This window comes from Diadema setosum, chromosome 14, assembly GCF_964275005.1.
Source record: "Diadema setosum chromosome 14, eeDiaSeto1, whole genome shotgun sequence".
NCBI classification, from domain to species: Eukaryota; Metazoa; Echinodermata; class Echinoidea; order Diadematoida; family Diadematidae; genus Diadema; species Diadema setosum.
This window is the reverse complement of record NC_092698.1, coordinates 9,896,919-9,913,849: the sequence shown is the minus strand read 5'-3', so window position 1 is coordinate 9,913,849 and position 16,931 is coordinate 9,896,919. Positions and strand designations below refer to the sequence as shown.

At 36.2% G+C, this 16,931-nt stretch overlaps 2 long non-coding RNA genes across 2 annotated transcripts; both read left to right on the top strand.

Annotated features, from left to right (window-relative positions):
• Positions 1 to 6,243: 6,243 nt before the first annotated feature.
• On the top strand, positions 6,244 to 11,506 carry LOC140237470 (uncharacterized). The gene is made up of 3 exons (XR_011901846.1): positions 6,244 to 6,259; positions 9,585 to 9,697; positions 11,486 to 11,506. It is a non-coding gene; the product is annotated as an uncharacterized lncRNA (long non-coding RNA).
• Positions 11,507 to 11,566: 60 nt separating this feature from the next.
• On the top strand, positions 11,567 to 12,854 carry LOC140237469 (uncharacterized). Its single transcript, XR_011901845.1, has 3 exons — positions 11,567 to 11,690; positions 12,306 to 12,409; positions 12,790 to 12,854. It is a non-coding gene; the product is annotated as an uncharacterized lncRNA (long non-coding RNA).
• Positions 12,855 to 16,931: the final 4,077 nt, after the last annotated feature.

The following is a 16,931-nucleotide window of genomic DNA, read 5'->3' as shown; positions in this document are numbered from 1 at the left end:
ATTGCGTTAACGGAAGTATCTTTCTTCTGTCATATTTTGTTTATGTTCTATTCAACCCAGTTTTCCACATTTCTCATAATGAGTCAAATAACTTTGTTAATATCAAGAGCATGAATTATTGTACTTTGCCAATTGCAAACAGACAAATTATTTATGTAGGCCTGCACGCAATGATAATAACGGTAGTTGGTATAAATCAAAACTAAGGTTCCTGTTGTACAAAAAAAAAAAAAAATGACGTGCCTTACTGTGACGTCACTCTATTTTTGTAGCTTTTTATCCAGCGATGATGGCACTTGGTTTTGAACAAAAACTGGAAAAAAAAATCATTACCTCTGAACGCTTCGTCCGATTTTCCTTAAACTTCACCAATGTATTCTTCTAACAATTTCTTCATTCAATGAATGTACATATTTGGGGGTAAATCAAATCTTTGTCTATCACTGTAAGGCTACGGTCACAACCACCAAAATCAGCATGCTCGACGATCGGTCGGAGAGTTTTTAGTCAATTTCGGTCGGACACCGACCGGTGACCCACCAGTAACCGACCAGGCACCACTGATTTTTAGGGCATGGGTCAGTCGCCGCCGAAGTTTTAACGCGGAGTTAAGATTTCAGCGGCCAGTTTTCACTCGCTGCCCAAAATACGCTCGGTGTCCGAATGGCAACCGTCCAGGCACCGACCTAACCGAGAGGTCGCTGTCGAACGATTTAGAGAACAAAAATAGTAAAAATGAAAATGCAAAAGCACAGTTCCTAAGAAAACCAAGGGACTAGATCGAGTGGTCGCCATCGAGCGATTTAAGGGAAAAAAAATAAAGATAAGAATGGCAAAAGCTTAGAAGAAAACCAAGGGACTAGATGGGGAAGAGGAGACAGGGTAGTTTGGAACAGGCAGGGGAGGGATAGAGGCAAGGAAATTGCCCCATTAACTTCTACCCTTGAAAGAAGAAACATGTAGCTGCAGCTTCTATCTTGACATCCTCAGTAGGTAGCCCAGCTAGAAGTCGACTGGCTAGCAACACTGGGGACATGGAAGACAGGGACAACCACTTTGGGGCGAAAGAGATGAAAGCTTAAGTTTGGGGTTGTTGTGTAGGCTTAGTAATATATGGTTTGGTTATTTTATAATTCATTTAGGCCGTATCCGGGCAATTACCCCCGGAGGGCAATTACCCCCCGGCCAAATACTGGTAAGTGGTAAGGTAAGAGTAAAGATTAGGGTTAGGGTTAGGTTTAGGGTTAGGAGTTTGGGTTAGGGTTAGGGTTAGGTTCAGGATTAGGATTAGGATTAGGGCCAGGGGAAGGGTGCGGGGTAATTGCCCAGGGGGTAATTGCCCTAGACCCCATTTAGGCCTATATTGAATGAAGAAGTAATATATGAAAAGAGATACGGAAAATGAAAATATGAAATCAAGTAGGAATAGGAAAAGATAGTAAAAATATAGAGCCAAACATAGATATTTTGGAACATAATCTACAGAAGTGATGACAGCTTTTTTTTCACCTTGGGTTTCCTCCTTTTATTCGATTTCCTAATTTCTAATTATCTGTGGTTTCACATAGCTGAGGTTACTAGTTCAAAATTTAATTCTTTAATCTTTTACTTCGAGTTTTATCTTTATGAATTCGTTAATGATTAAGGTTCTATAGCACAACAAATCAATATTCCCCATTCGCTTTACAATATCTCTTAGCATCTCACAATATAATCACCGAAGCATATGTGGCGAATGACATTCCAAAAAAAGAAAAGAAAAGAAGAAATAAATATCTTCTCACGACACACAACATAAACTCTATGCATTGAATATATGTAACTTAACAAAAAATATGTTTACTGTACAAATAAATCATTATTGCGAATTAAATTCTATTTTGAGAAGAATAAGGTAGAAGAAAAGTTATTTGTTAATTTGCATACAAAATTTCAGGTATTTATGTCTTCACAACTTTAGTACTTGGCTTGGAAGCCTTGCTGTCGTGGTCGTTGAGGTAAAATTAGGAACATCGTAGACCTCGTTGCTCTTTCATATGGAAAGCGAAAGCATTGTTGTGGATGGCCAAATCACATTGGTACATGTCTACTCCATTAAAAAAAAAAAAAAAATTAAAAAATGAGTGAAAATGTTCACTCTTGAAGGAGTGAATAACAGAAAAGACTGAGTTTAGAGCAAAATTGGAGTGATTTTTGAGTGAAAATGTTCATTTTTACTAATTTTGGAGTGACCTCAGGAAACACTCCATTTTCACTCTAGACTCACTCTTTACTGTTATTCACTCTTTGAAGAGTGAACATTTACACTTGATTTTAGAGAGTATATAACCAGGTAGCTCGTGAAAAATTTCCGTCAGAGACTGCCGGTACGCCTACGAGACCCGGTAGATGACCCATCGATCGTCCGTCGGTCGCCGAGCGATGTCATAAAAATCGGCCGGTGGCCGGTGGCCGGTGGCCGGTGGCCGGTGGCCGGTGGCCGATAGGGCATTGCTTGGTGACTGCTCAGTCTCTGCGCCTAGAGGACCCCATGTTTCGCAGAATTTTGCCTAAAATTGACTGACGGGATATCGACAGAGCATTGCTCGGGCATCGCTGGGGTATTACAGCCTGCTCGACATCTCAAAAAACAGCGGCGACCGAGCAGGCTACAAATCGGTCGGTTGCCGCTCTGTGTTGTGACCGCAGCCTTAAGTTCCTTTTTTTTTTCTTTTTTTTTTTTGCCAGGAGAGATAATAATAATGGTCATTCAAAATATAACAGACTTTTTATGTTTCAAGAAACATTTTCATCCAAAAAAGAAAAGAAAAGAAAAGAAAGTAGTGCAATATGGTCAGGTATTTTACACGGAGTAGAATGAAAGACGACCTCTTCACATTTTATGTATTTTGAGACGTTGTTCGTCTCATGACGAATATTATATACCAAAAATATGTTATATTTTTATATTTTGAGATGTTGTTCATCTCATAACTCTAGTTACTTGTTAGTTAGTTGTTGTTGTTGTTGTTTTTTTTTTATAAGATTAGATGATTGTTGACTTGGAATATCATTGACCTTTTCTTTACAGCTGCTTGGACAATCCCAGCCAAACTTCATAGTTCTCTCTGTTTCAAGAATTAAATTCAATGTTAAAGGGAAATTAAGGAAAAGCCTTATGAAAAGAATACCCCAGTGAATCATGTACATTTGCGGTTCTTAATATAAGACCGTACACTCAGTTCGTTTTTTCCATACACTGGAGGCATTAAGAAAATAAAAACAAACAAGCAAACAGTTGAATAAGGATTAAAAAAGAGAGAGAAAATGTCTTGCAAACATGAAAATGTTACACATGTTGGAGTATTGAAGAGTAGCTCAAGTCAATACAATCTCATGGTATTCATCTTGTTTCGAAATGACTACTAGTACTCAAAACAAAAAAAGTGTGTAGTTTCATGTATGTATATATAATGTTTGATTATATTACTGAAAAGGGAATAGTAAATGATACCATACAGAAGATGAATAAATCAAATCATATCAAAATTAAATAAAATGTCATCAACATTAATTTTATTCAAGTAATTTACTTTTTCAAGTAATAGCATGTTAGTGATGTGAAGACGAAGAGAACTCTACATCAGTTACCTATAAAGAAGCATGTATTGGTATCATCATTACATGTTTACACACACACACACACACACACACACACACACACACACACACACACGTGGTTCGTGTGTTTGTGTATGTTTCGTTAATGTCATCATGTCGTGGGAATATTTATGATGCATGCTGAGGATGAGATATGATTTTTTTCCTCTTTTGCCGTATCTGCGAGTTATGTGTTATTGCGAGTTTTTTTCTCTTTATTGCTCCACCACTTCCACATCACTAGGGCGGGTGGGGGTGCATGTTGGCGTGTGTGGGTGTGCGTGTGTGTGTGTGTGTGTGTGTGGTGTGTGTTCTCGCAAATGGCGTCTATCTTTTTTTTTATCAAGAAACAAGTAATGGAATATGCCCAGTTGCCTTGAGCAAACCATCGAATCAGCGTTTGGCGGGCATTTTGCGAGAATATGTGTGTCAAAAAAAAGAAGACGAAAAAACGGATTTCGTGTCTTTGGTTAAAAAAGAGTCAGAATGTAAGACTGTCATTATTGTGCACAATGTTTGTGTATACGGAATTTTGTTTTTTGTATAATGCTAGAGTGACATTGTTCTTAGAATGTAAATTTTGTGATATGAAAATGAACGAAATTCGAATAAAGAATTACAAAAAGTTACTGTGTTTGTATACATGTACCTGTATATAGTTAAAAAAAAAAAATAAATACAGCATTGTAACAAGTGCTTTCTTCTTGTTCGTATTTTAAGGATTTGATAACGTTTAAAACGTTTTTCTTTTGTCTGATTGTGTCAGAGGTATAGTTTAACCGATGCACTTAGAGGTTTAAGCTCACAATAACATGCAAAAGTGCAAAGTAATTAATGCTGCGTTCAAAGGTCAATGTAATGAATATTGTGTTTGATGTTTTTTTTTCTCCTACTTAGATCCTAACGATCTAACTCTATTTTTTTTTTTTAACTTAACGTTGCAAAGTGCGACAATAATAGCTTGATCATGTACTTTTCTTCTCACGTCATAATAACGAGAAACTGAGATGATGGAAAATATGCAAACTATGCAAAATCTCCAACCTACCGATGTTTGGATCAATGATTATTAAGTGTTGTTTTATCTTTATTTGGCTTTCATATCTGTATGCGCCGGTGAGTGCTTGTGCTTTTTTTTTCAACAGAAATACCAGTTTAAATTACTGTCCTAAAATTCCCATGTTTCGTTTGAATGAAAATAAATAATGTATATCATCGAAAAAAAATGTGTATGTGCGGGTGTGGGGTATTATAAATGAATTTTTAAAAAGAGAGACTTAAGGGGCCGGTATAGTTTTGGTTAAGATGGGGATTCAGGTTTGAACTTTTTGAAAGGTAATTAGAAACCATTCACACGAAATAGTAAAGAGCATACAATTCTAATAGGAATTCGAAGTTTATCTGACGAAAGTCAGTTTTGAAATGGCAGAGATAACATAAAACAAAGTGATACAAGTTGTCCTAACAAAAGGAAGGACCCATCTTCTATTGGGATCATTTTGTTCCTCAATATCTCAGCTTTTTCAACACCAATTTCCACCAAATAAACTTCTTAAAATTCTTCTTAGAATTTTATGCTCTTTAATATTTCATACCATTGATTTCTGAATATCTCCCAAAAAGTTAAGACCTGAATCCCCATCACAACCAAAAGTAAAAAGTCCCTTTAGATTGTCATAAATTGGCAACTCATAAATTTGACATGTTTAAGATCGCTGACTTCAGGATGCAAACTTCTTGAGCAATTTTGGCAGAACACGAGTCCAAATTTTGCAATCGCTTTGGGCGTGCGTGGGCGATGAGTCGCAGTTATGTTACCACACTCACCCACACGTATTAACGCAGACTCTACGACTCGGATCAGTAAACAAACCCCCAAAAGATTTTTGCCAATATCTGACTGGCCAACACAAAACTGCGTCACTCCCAGCTGACAAGATATTTTGAAATCACATCCCAGGTAAGCAATTTCTATTCTATTTTTGTTTTCTGACTCACATTTGAAATTGTTGGTCTTCACATAATTATTATATTCGTAAAGGATTAAGATCTCAGACTCATTACAATGGTAATATTTAAAATATTGAACAGAATGTTTATACTGCATGACGTAAGAGGGAAAGGAATAGGTCATCGCGAGATTTAACAAAATCTGTGTGAATTAGGACGAGAATATTGTGTTTTTATCACGATTGGTGTATTTAGGTCCCGTGTACGTTTGTGCAGTTGCAGCGTACTTTCAGAGGGTATGAGTCAGTCCCTTGTACCGATTGTTTCCGCAGTATGGCCGCAGTATGGCTGTGACATTCAATGTGCCTTAACTTCCGCCAAAGTCGCTCCATTCACGTTGTCATAATATGCACATGATTTTATTATAGCTCTGCTGCCAAGTCTAGTGCCAACATGCATATTAGCACTACCCAGTTTGCATGGCGAATGTACGATATTTTCCCTCCAATTAGTAAATTTCAACCTGATTTTTGGAGGAGAAGGTATAAGATTCCATGGACTGTCTCACAGAATAACCATTCAAAAGCAATGTGTTTCCTCGGAAGCAGGTACGCAAAGTTGCTCTACACAAGAGGGCTAAAATTGATCACCATAACAAGACAAATTTCAGGTAAGAGAGTCCAAGCTGGTCCGCAAAGTCACCCATACAGTAACAACCATGCTTATTATTGCCTTTTGCACGCTTTAAGCCCCCTTTTTTTCTGCACCGTTTCATCATACTTGTAGACCAAAGTGGATAATAAATACAAGAACAAACTTGGTTTGCCGATTTCCATCTTGACTCGATCATTCACACGTTTCCAATTAACCCAAAACCTTATCCACTCTACCACATTACTCCTGCATTATCTTTGCAGAGTCTTGACTTCTTTTTATCAATTAATACATTTATCCATTTATTGATTAATCAACTTGTTAGTTTGCCTATAAACGTGTTTATTATTTCATTTATTTCACATTATGGATAAGCGAAAAAGGCTCGGGTTGTGAATCGACGTCAGGTCGGACTTGGAACAGTCCAATGTGGAGTCTAACACATGAAATGAAAGAGACGGTAAGTGGTGTGACGGATTGAACAAGTATAGAAGACGCAGGTCACACAGGAAGTATACTCTCTAAAGAGTACACCCAGTGTCAATGTCAAGGGTTTGGCCGCCAATCTACCATTTACCAGTCAGATTGTTCAACGTCAAATGGAATAGCTTGTCCCTTCTGTAAATCAATTCAATTCAATCCAATTCAATAGTTTATTTATTTCCATCAAAGAAGAAAAAGAAAACATTGTTCAATTGTCTATTCATCTGATAAGGACAGTTTGTCGAATACAATAAGATTGTACCTCATATCATTAGGTATATGCACGAATCAATTTATTGATCCTTGAGGCTTATGCACAGCTATAACAATTTTCCTAGGTGTTTCATAGATCTACTAACACATTCTCTGAAATCATGAATGATCCTGCCACGAACCTCATGAGTTTGAAGAAGATGGTTATGTTTTGCTATTGCCTTATTTTGTTTTTCTTTTAATTTGGCTTGTTTGTTACTCCCAACGTCTCACCCCACCTCTTCCCCGCCGACCTCGAGCTACGGCTACCTTCAACTATCTTAAGAAATTATGAAAGAAATTTATCGGTGTAATGTAATTTACTTTGGCATAGAGAGCATAATTTCTTCATGAGTGCCTTATTTATTTAATAATTTATTCATTTATTTATCTATTTATTTGTTTCACTTAATAGGTAGATGTTTAAACATAATTGGTATTCCACTTAGCGACAATGTTGTGACCTATGAAAAGAAACGATGAGGCTGGCAATTAGAGGAAGAATTCTGCTCAATCAGTCTTGCAAAACAATTCATTTCGTGAAGCAGAAAACTTGACGTAGGTGGCGCTCCGTCAAATCTGATCGTTGAGAGGTCATACAAAAAGTCTAGATGATAAAATAGGTCCCTACTCCTAAAACACTTCTAAAAAAAAAAGAAGAAATAATATGTTAGTTTTCAAGCCACATTACTAGATACCTCCTGCCATAAGACGGCCTTTGACTATGAATCAAGAATCATGGTGTCATGTGCTGCAGATTTAGAAAAGCATTTTTTCCCTTTATATGTGTATATATCTCATGTGGATATCTTTTTTTTTTCTTGTGGATAATACTTATGTCAGAAGTGGGGGCGGCTCACAGTCCTGCAATACAATACTTATTACATAGGTCTTCGTGCGGACCAACTGTACGCAATATTAGGCATCGTTTTCAAGAGATCTAAAAAAGCATTTTTTCCCTTTATATGTGTATATATCTCATGTGGGTATCTTTTTTTTTTTTGTGGATAATACTTATGTCAGAAGTGGGGCGGCTCACAGTCCACTTAGCAGCTGTGATTGTTGAAACAGTATTGTTAGATTTTCCCGGCCAATTTCGCACTTTTGTCAGTCCAATTCCTTATTGCTGCATTCAATTTAGCAAAATTTAGCGTAGATGACATGTTCGATATTTCAAATTTTATGATCTCTTCATTCAAATTCATTTTGGAGCATTTAACCTTTACCTTTAACCTCATTCTAATTAACACTTTTGAATTTAAGTTAGTAAAACAAGCACCATTTCGTTATTCGTTCATTCAATTTAGAATGATGTGATCACGTATATATGCTGCGCTCGTTCATTCGAATTCGTTTTTGGGCATCCAATTGAACATCTTTTGCAGTCATAATACACTTCGTATTTTCGTATTCATTTTGAAGATTTTGGCAACAGCTTTTTTTTTTTTTTTTTTTTTTTTCAACGTGCTTATTGAGTCTCCCAGTCCGAAGGTAGTGCATGTAGCCACAACTTATCTGGCAGTTGAGCGCTTTACTCCGAGTGTGTCGGCCAGTGTCGGCCACCAAGATTCATCCCAACACAATGCACACCGCACTGCACCGCACGCCCTTCGCACAATTACTTCCCACTCAGTGAGTGGCAAGATTTCTTTATGTATCTCTTCGTTGTGCCCTTTGCACAATTACCCCCCACTCAGTGAGTGGCAAGATTTTCTTTATGTATCTCTTTACCTGGGGCCATCTTCCTCGTCAAGCTTAGCTTATGATGATGGTCCCCTTCATTTCATCTTTATCATTTCCTATTGCTTCCTTTCATATATGATATTCGTTCTTGAAAAAAAAATGTATGTAAGATCCAAACGTTACGAATATTAGCTGTGTAAATGACTATGTAAGTATTTTGTTGATTTGTGGATTTGTATTGATTTTGAAATGCAGAAATAAAAACTGAACTGAACTGAACTGAACTGAGTTCCAGGAAGTCAAGGTTATGATCATTAAATGTTCCTATAATTCTTTCTCTGTCTTCTTGAAATATACGTCTGTATCAAACTTGTTCTGTCATGACTGTAAAAAGATGAAATTGATCTGTAGTGTTGGTACAGATAGGCCTATATGTATGAAAGAAAAGGGGAGTCACAGAACAACAAACTCGAGTTGTGTCGGGTCAAAAAGTGATTCTTTTACTGCTTAACAGTGCGTGGATGTAAAAATGCACACATTTAAATGTTCTTATCTATCATGTCTATTAAAAAAAAGAAATAACATGACGTTAATTTGAATGAAAATGTTCGGAATTTGACTGCTCATACGCGAAAATGAATGACTCAAGTACCCTTTTCGGCGAGTGGTGGCGAAGTAGAAGGAACGTAGAGTACCAGCCAATTTGAATGCCCATTTTACGAATTTATTGAACGCACAAGTTGCAGTTTTGAATAACAGACTGTGCGATAACAAGGTGTTGTTTCTAAATTGAATGAAACTTCTATAAAATGGACTGAGAAAGTGCGAAATTAGCCGGAAAACCTATATTAACATCATCATCATTCTTATCAACATCCTTTCAATAACGGTTCATAAAAATGGCATTTCTTCTTCTTCGACAGATGAGTCTGTTTTTCGTGCTGAAGTGACCACGAAGGAGTCGGGACAATCTGTGCCACAAGTCGACATCTCGAAGAGCTGCATGTTCCAACCAGCACGTGCCTTCATCAAAGAGGTGACTTTAGTTTACTGAAAAGGAAAAGAAAGACTAACGAAAAATACCAGATTGCAGAGTTATCCGAATTAGTTTTAACCTTTAATCACGGGGGACTATAGATTGCCATGGTGTTTTTCCTGTGGAAATGGCGATATCTTCTAACCAATTAAATGTAAATACATCTCACTAAAATAGACGGCATGACTGTTTTATATTATGATACCTTGCATGCATGGATGTATTTGAAGCTGATATGACTGATGCATTGTATAATAATATTACGTTGGAGAAAAGTAACAGAACTGATATTTGATGTGAGTGTATGTATTGACTCTCAGTTCCTATAATGTTTTGGAAGAAGGATCACTGTCTCCAATTTGTTTTTAGCTGTCTGCTTTAAAGTTTTTGTTCCAGTCGTCTGTTTATCAGTTTAGATGAAGTCGCTGTTGTGCCCTTCTGCCTCGGTCACATGGTTGTGTATTCAGTTCTTGAGTTATTGAGTTCAGTGCGTGTACATCGACTATAGTTAGCAATAAAAAAAAAATAATAAAACACACACACAGACACGCACACAAACAAACAAATAAACAAAACATATCAACACATGCAGCATAACATTTTTTTCAACCAGCGTTATGGTTCATTATTCCGATCGACTCTGTATAGTTGTATTTCACATTGTGCGGAGAATATGTGCAGAAATTAGTTGTGTTGGTAGCTTAATTGAGAATAATATAGCATCATCATCAGCATCATCACAGTAGTGTGTTTCTTGTCTTTTTTTAATCATTTTAACATCGTTATAAACATTATCATGAGTATATATCATGAAGTTGTGGAAATTAAATTAAAACGTCACGTGCATCCACTCTTGCTTTTTTTGTACCGTTTCTATTGTGAAAAGGACATAATAATTATGAAAAATATCGTTTTTAAAATTCAGTTTCAGTTTCCCTGAGGATTGTATGCATGCACTATCATGAAAGGAAAACAAAAATGATTTATACTAATTAAGCATATGCAATAGGCCAAACTCAACTGCATCTGGCCTGGTGTCACCAAAACAGTTAGTTCTAGGCATGCTAGAGCGCCCAATGACCTTCTGTGGCTGTTGAAAAAAAATCTAAGCTCTAAGTGTAACACAATATCATGTTCAATTAAGTTGGCCTTTTTTAATGGAGTAAAATCAACTGGCCGGAATGGTAATGGATTCATCAAGACCGGAAAATAAAACAACTTTGCAGTTTCTTTTCTTTACGTTGCATAATGATATCATAGTCCCGAATACACATTGAGGGTGACAGAATTAAGCTCTCAGGTCTAGTAATGAACTTACATAATATTATTTATGTTTCACCTTTTTACCACCGTCAAGCAGGTTATATTGTTGCCGGTGCTGTCAAAGAGTAAAGAGTTATTTTGAAGAAAATTTTCAGGGAAAGTTGACAATATCACAAAGAAGAAATGGTCCAATTTTGATGGTGATAATAATGAACACTTATTAGTCTCAGTCATAATCTTATTTGTGTAATTGTACAATCCTACATGTGCGATTATCGAGCTCGTTTTATCTAATGACATTAACGTAAAGGTGTTTGTATGTCTATGTATGTATGTATGTGCGCATGTTTGTGTGTGCATGTGTAACATTTGATTCAATTTGTTTCCGGCGATAATTTTTACGTTAAATATGACAGAGGACATGGTGTTGTGTAAAATAGACGAGATCACCTTTGACAATGAATTTGACAAAAGGCAATCAGAAGAAGATTTGCAACTTGTATTGCTATTCTATCTGTGTTCTAGAATGGACTACATAGAGATAATACACCAAGAGATTGCTACATGGGAGGATAGTCAATCACTGAAGCTTGCAAATATCGCCAAAAAGAACGCCAAGATCGACATCAAGGGAAAGGGAGAGGGAAAATGCGGAAAATGCAAGAACAGATGGACCAGTCATCACACAAGCGTGTCTTTCAATTTTAGGCCTTTGTCACGAAACGAAAAAGTAAGTCCCATTAGAGGCTTGGTTCCATTGTTAAGTAATTGTTTCACTAAGAGTTTTTTTTTTCATTATAATTAGAAGCTTCTTCTCAAAAGAAGATTGTTCGTTTAATGGAGTTAAGCATGTTCCCACTAGAAACTTGTTCCCATTAAAAAAAAAAAAAATGTTCCTACTATAGAAGATTGTTCTCATTCGAAGCCTGTCTCAATCAGAAACTTCCTGCAAAGCTTGTTCCAATTAGAAGATTGTTCCCATAACTATAGCTTGTTCCCATTGGCAGCTTCTCCTTTTTTTATTCATCAGAAGCTTGTTCCCATGACACATGAGAAGCTTCTTCCCACGAGGAGCTGGGTCTCATTAAAAGCTTTTTTCCACTATAGAAGCTTGCTCTCTCATCCCTGAAAACCATTTTCAAGATACAGTGATATTTGCGATTTTCCTGAATTTACATTAGTCAATTATGTTCCCAGTCTCACGATTGGTCGTTGCGTCTCCTTACTTGTCATTGTAGCGATTCAATTAACATTCAGGTTAACGAAATGCATCAATTCTGAGAGTCTGTGATAGATTTATAGGACAACGGATGAAATATGTCTTTGCCAAACTTTACTTCCTCAGTACGTCACTATTTGGAAACAGAAGTGCAGAAGATGTGACAATGCTTACAACATGAACATGAAGGAAGACGAGTTTCGAAGAATAACCAGGACAGCCTTAAAGAGGTAAGGTCAGAGAATTTCAGACTTCTGATGCTCGTTCCTTTGGAAACTAGAGAAAACTTTAAAATCTTTGTATTGAGTTGAGAGAGCTGAAAAGAGTATGTGCATGTATACGTGGAATGGAAATAAAATAAATACTGGAAAAAACAAGTGTATGCTGATTAGACACAAGATGCATGCCTCATGTACAGCGGCAAAACTTTGGAGAAAGAGTCTCAAACGGGATGGAAGCACAAAAGTGTGGCTTGTCTGTCATTAACGGAAGAATGTCTCTTTAAATATATGGCCTTCTGATTTATTTCATTTATTAGGTTAAATTGTGATCCCCCCTCTCATACTCTATGTTTTATTATGTTTCCTTTGTTGCCTTTTTATTTTCATAGAATGGAAGACCGTCAGCGTGGTATCAGAAGGAATAAGGACACCAACAAAATCCGCGAAGGCCCCCCTCATAAGTGTCTCCTGTGTGAGAAATGCAACTGGGGCGACGGTCCTTGCTGCGTGGATGGAAATGAGTGTAACAAGATAGGGGCGAGGCGTTTGTAGTCTATATTGCGTTATATAGACACAAGAAGTGAAAGAAACTGATGCAAAACGTCAATCATATTATTATTCGGGTATATCGGGTATCATTCTTTCTATTACACACTCTCTCTTTCTCCATGTGGGTCATTGTTATTGCCTGTATTGTGTATATGTTTCTCTCCTGCTTTCGTTCTTTCTCTCTCTTTCTCCCGTTGCAAATTTCTCTTTACTCTTTTCTTAGTTAATTTCAGCTCTTAATACTCATTTTCAGAGAGAACCCATCTTTTAGTTTTCCAGCCATGGAGAAAATGCGATGTATTATTGTGATATTCTCTTTTGACTATGCTTACACCTTTCAGTAGAAAATGAATAATTTTTTTTTTTAATTAGCCCCAGGGGCAAGAATGAAAATAGTAAAACTAAATGCAAGTACATTGTATACAAATTATCAGTGCCGTCAAGTTCCTTTGATTCCCCTAACCTATTCATCTGTTGAACAGGGACCACTTAAGTTGTTCGGTTTTGCCTCTTTACCTGTGAGCTTGTACGTTGGTACTTTGAAGGGAATTACCCCAGATATAATACAATGTATGTGCATTCAGTGAAAGCAGACTAACATCTTTGTGAGGTTTGGTACAAATCAGACAATTCGATGGAATGGAAATTTTGTACAGTTTGCGTTAAATCCATGTCATCGTTTGATAAGAAGGTTACAATAGTCGGTGGTATCACGGTAGGGGTACGATACAACAAATACAAAGAGAAGTCTACATAATGTATTTGATTTTTTATGAAGATGCACATTCATTCGACTTATAACTGACATATCGTGTTAACAGATGTATTTTTCTCTTATTTTCATATTTTCTTTTTCACATTTCTCACTAGTGGTTAAAACAATTGTTAGTATAAAGAGCACAAATCATTGTACTTTTCCGCTTGCAAACAGACAAAAACACACATGTAGGCCTACATGCAATGATGATAACGGTATTTGGTTTATATCAAAATCAGAAAAATATGATGTCCTTTACTTTGATATCACACTGAGTTTGTGGATTTCTTATTCATCAATGATGGCACATGGTTTTGAACTGTTTTTTAACACACTGCGTTTGAACCCTTCGTGTGATTCCCCAACCTTTACTCATGTCTTCTTCTAATATTTCTGCATTCACTGTACCCATATAATATTTTGGGGTCGATCAAATCTTTGTCTATCACTGTTAAATGCTCGTTTTTTGGCCATGAGAGATGATAATAATGGTCATTCTGACATAAAAGACATTGTATGTTATAAAAACATTTTCCAGCAAAAAAGAAAAAAGAAAAAAAGTGGTGCAATATGGTCAAGCTTACATGGAGTAGAAATAACGACGATTTCTTCAGCGCATGTTCAGTGTTAATATTTCTTGAGACGTTGAAGGATGTAGTTGTTCATGTCATGACCCTAGTAACTGGTTTTATTTGTTTGTTTGTTTGTTTCTTACCCAGATTAGATTTAAAAGATGATTGTGGACTTAATAGTGGAATATACTGAACTTTTCTTTACAACTACTTGGCCAATCTCAGCCAACTTTCATTCAATTCGTTTCGAAAATTGAATTGAATTTTAAAGGGAATAGTAAGGAAAAGTCTTATGAAATAAACACCCCAGTGAAGCATAAACATTATCGATACTTCATATAAAACCGTATGCCCAGCTTGTTTGTAGCATACACTTGAGGCATTGTAAAGCAAGCAAGCAAGCAAGCAAACAAACAAACAAACAAACAAGCAGTTGATTCAGGATGAGAATAAAAGAGAAAAAAGTCTTGAAAATATGAAAATGTAACAAACTTTACAACGAGTACTGTATAATAGTTCACGTCAATACATTCTCAAGGTGTTTACATTCATCTTGTTTCGAAATGACTACTAGTACTTAAAACCAAACGTCATCAATATTAAGTTTATTCAAACTTATTCATTGTACTTTTAACAGTTATATAGCTTCTTAAGGATGTGAAGACGAAGAGGATAACCAGTTACAAATAGAGAAACGTATATTGGTAGCATCATTACATGTTGTACACACACACACACACATCAAGCAAGTATATACATACTATATGTATGTAATTATATGATTATATATATGTAATTATATAATTATATATATATATATATATATATATATATATATATATATATATATGTGTGTGTGTGTGTGTGTGTGTGTGTGTGTGTGTGTGTGTGTGTGTGTGTGTGCATGTTCGTGTGTGTTTTGTCAGTGTCATCATGTCGGTGATATGCATTGTATCATTATTTGTAAAAATATCTCTCTCACCAAGAGATCATTTTGTGTGTGTACATTTATTTGTAAAGCTTATCCTAAAATTTGATTAGCAAAATTAATGTGTATAAAATGTATATGAATGCTTATAAGATGCTTTTTGATTTATGTGTTTATAAAAAACTTTTTAAATGAATTAAATCATTATCTGCTGAGCATTCATTCATTGAGTTTTTTAGCTTAAAAAAGTGTATAATTGGAGGTTTTAAGAGTTTAGCGATATGATGGAGGGTCTCTTACGAAACTGTTTGTAGTCATCTTGTAACAGACAAGGTATGGATAAAAGTCACTGAAATGTGCTGTCTTGCATGATTTTGGTGTGGTCAAACCAGAGTTGACAATAGTTTTCTAGGCAGGAAAACAATTCACTATTCATAGGTTTGATTACAAAGTTAATCAAGATAATGTCCATGCAACCATGTGGGTTTGCAGACCAGTATGCATGTGAATACAGTTTTCTTAAAAGAATTGTGAGAGGGTAGAACTGAGATGACAGAAGAGGTGGTGTGTAAACAGGTTTTAGCTGGTAACAGCGGGTGGAATCGGAAAGGTATAGTTTGTTGTGCAAGAGATGGGGTCACAACAGAGTAAAGCGAGTATATCAAGAAGATGTATCGTGATAGTATATAGAAAGAAAAATAAAGTAAAATAGTGGCATGAAATATGGCGTTGGGAGGGGGAGATGGTATCGACATTCGAGCTATAAAATCAGTTTTGACAGCTCGACGTTACATTTTACTCAATCAGCCTGTTCTGTATCAAGAACTAGCGAAATTCCTTTAAGTGTGAATTTCTCTTTGCTAAACGGAAACTGGGTATTTCCATTCACCGCAGAGTAGATATGTCTTGCTCGTGGACTTTGAACGGACTTGTTGAGATAATGATAGGAGTAATATAAGTAAACACAGTTTTGGTCATGATCACGTTCGCTGATCTCTCGACCTCGAATGTTCCCACTCTGGCGGTAGACAAAGTTTGAAGTTTGAGGCGATACTGCTTTGCGCTCTTGAACGCCATGCAGGCATGCTCGAACGTTAACCCTTGTTCTCTTTTAGATACAGCTTTTCTATGTGACATAATATAGTAGTTCCTATAGGCAAGGGAGGGTATACGAGTCTTGCCTTGGGTCAATTTAAATTCCTCGTGCATGTGCCTTGCAGCCATCTTATTGTCCTAATTCGTTGCTAATTTTTGTTTCGTACGTTACTCTATGTTTATTATGAACAATGTCAGCGTGAAATGAAAGACACGTATGTAATGATACACTTAACTACCAAATTATTAATGGAAACCTGCAAGGATTGTTTTTGTCTTTGTTTTTTATTTTATTTCTATTTTTATTTTTTTTTACAAAAAGCCATGGAAGGCACATAAGAAATGATGTTGCACAATACTTTATAGTTTGATTATGATATTATTCAACAATTTGTGCTTTCCGAGTTCAATCAAATGTAAAACGCAGAAGGAGTTCGGCACTACACATTTCTTCAGAAATCTCTTCACAGGTAGAAAAGGACATCGGAATATTATGGCATTCTCGCGTTGTGTTTTATATAAGCCAGTCCAAACTAGCATAGTCCATACTTGACATGCGAAAGTATACGTGAATTTTAGACCATGAACGCCTAAAAGTAATTGAAGTCCTTGTTTGCTTTTACTTTTCGT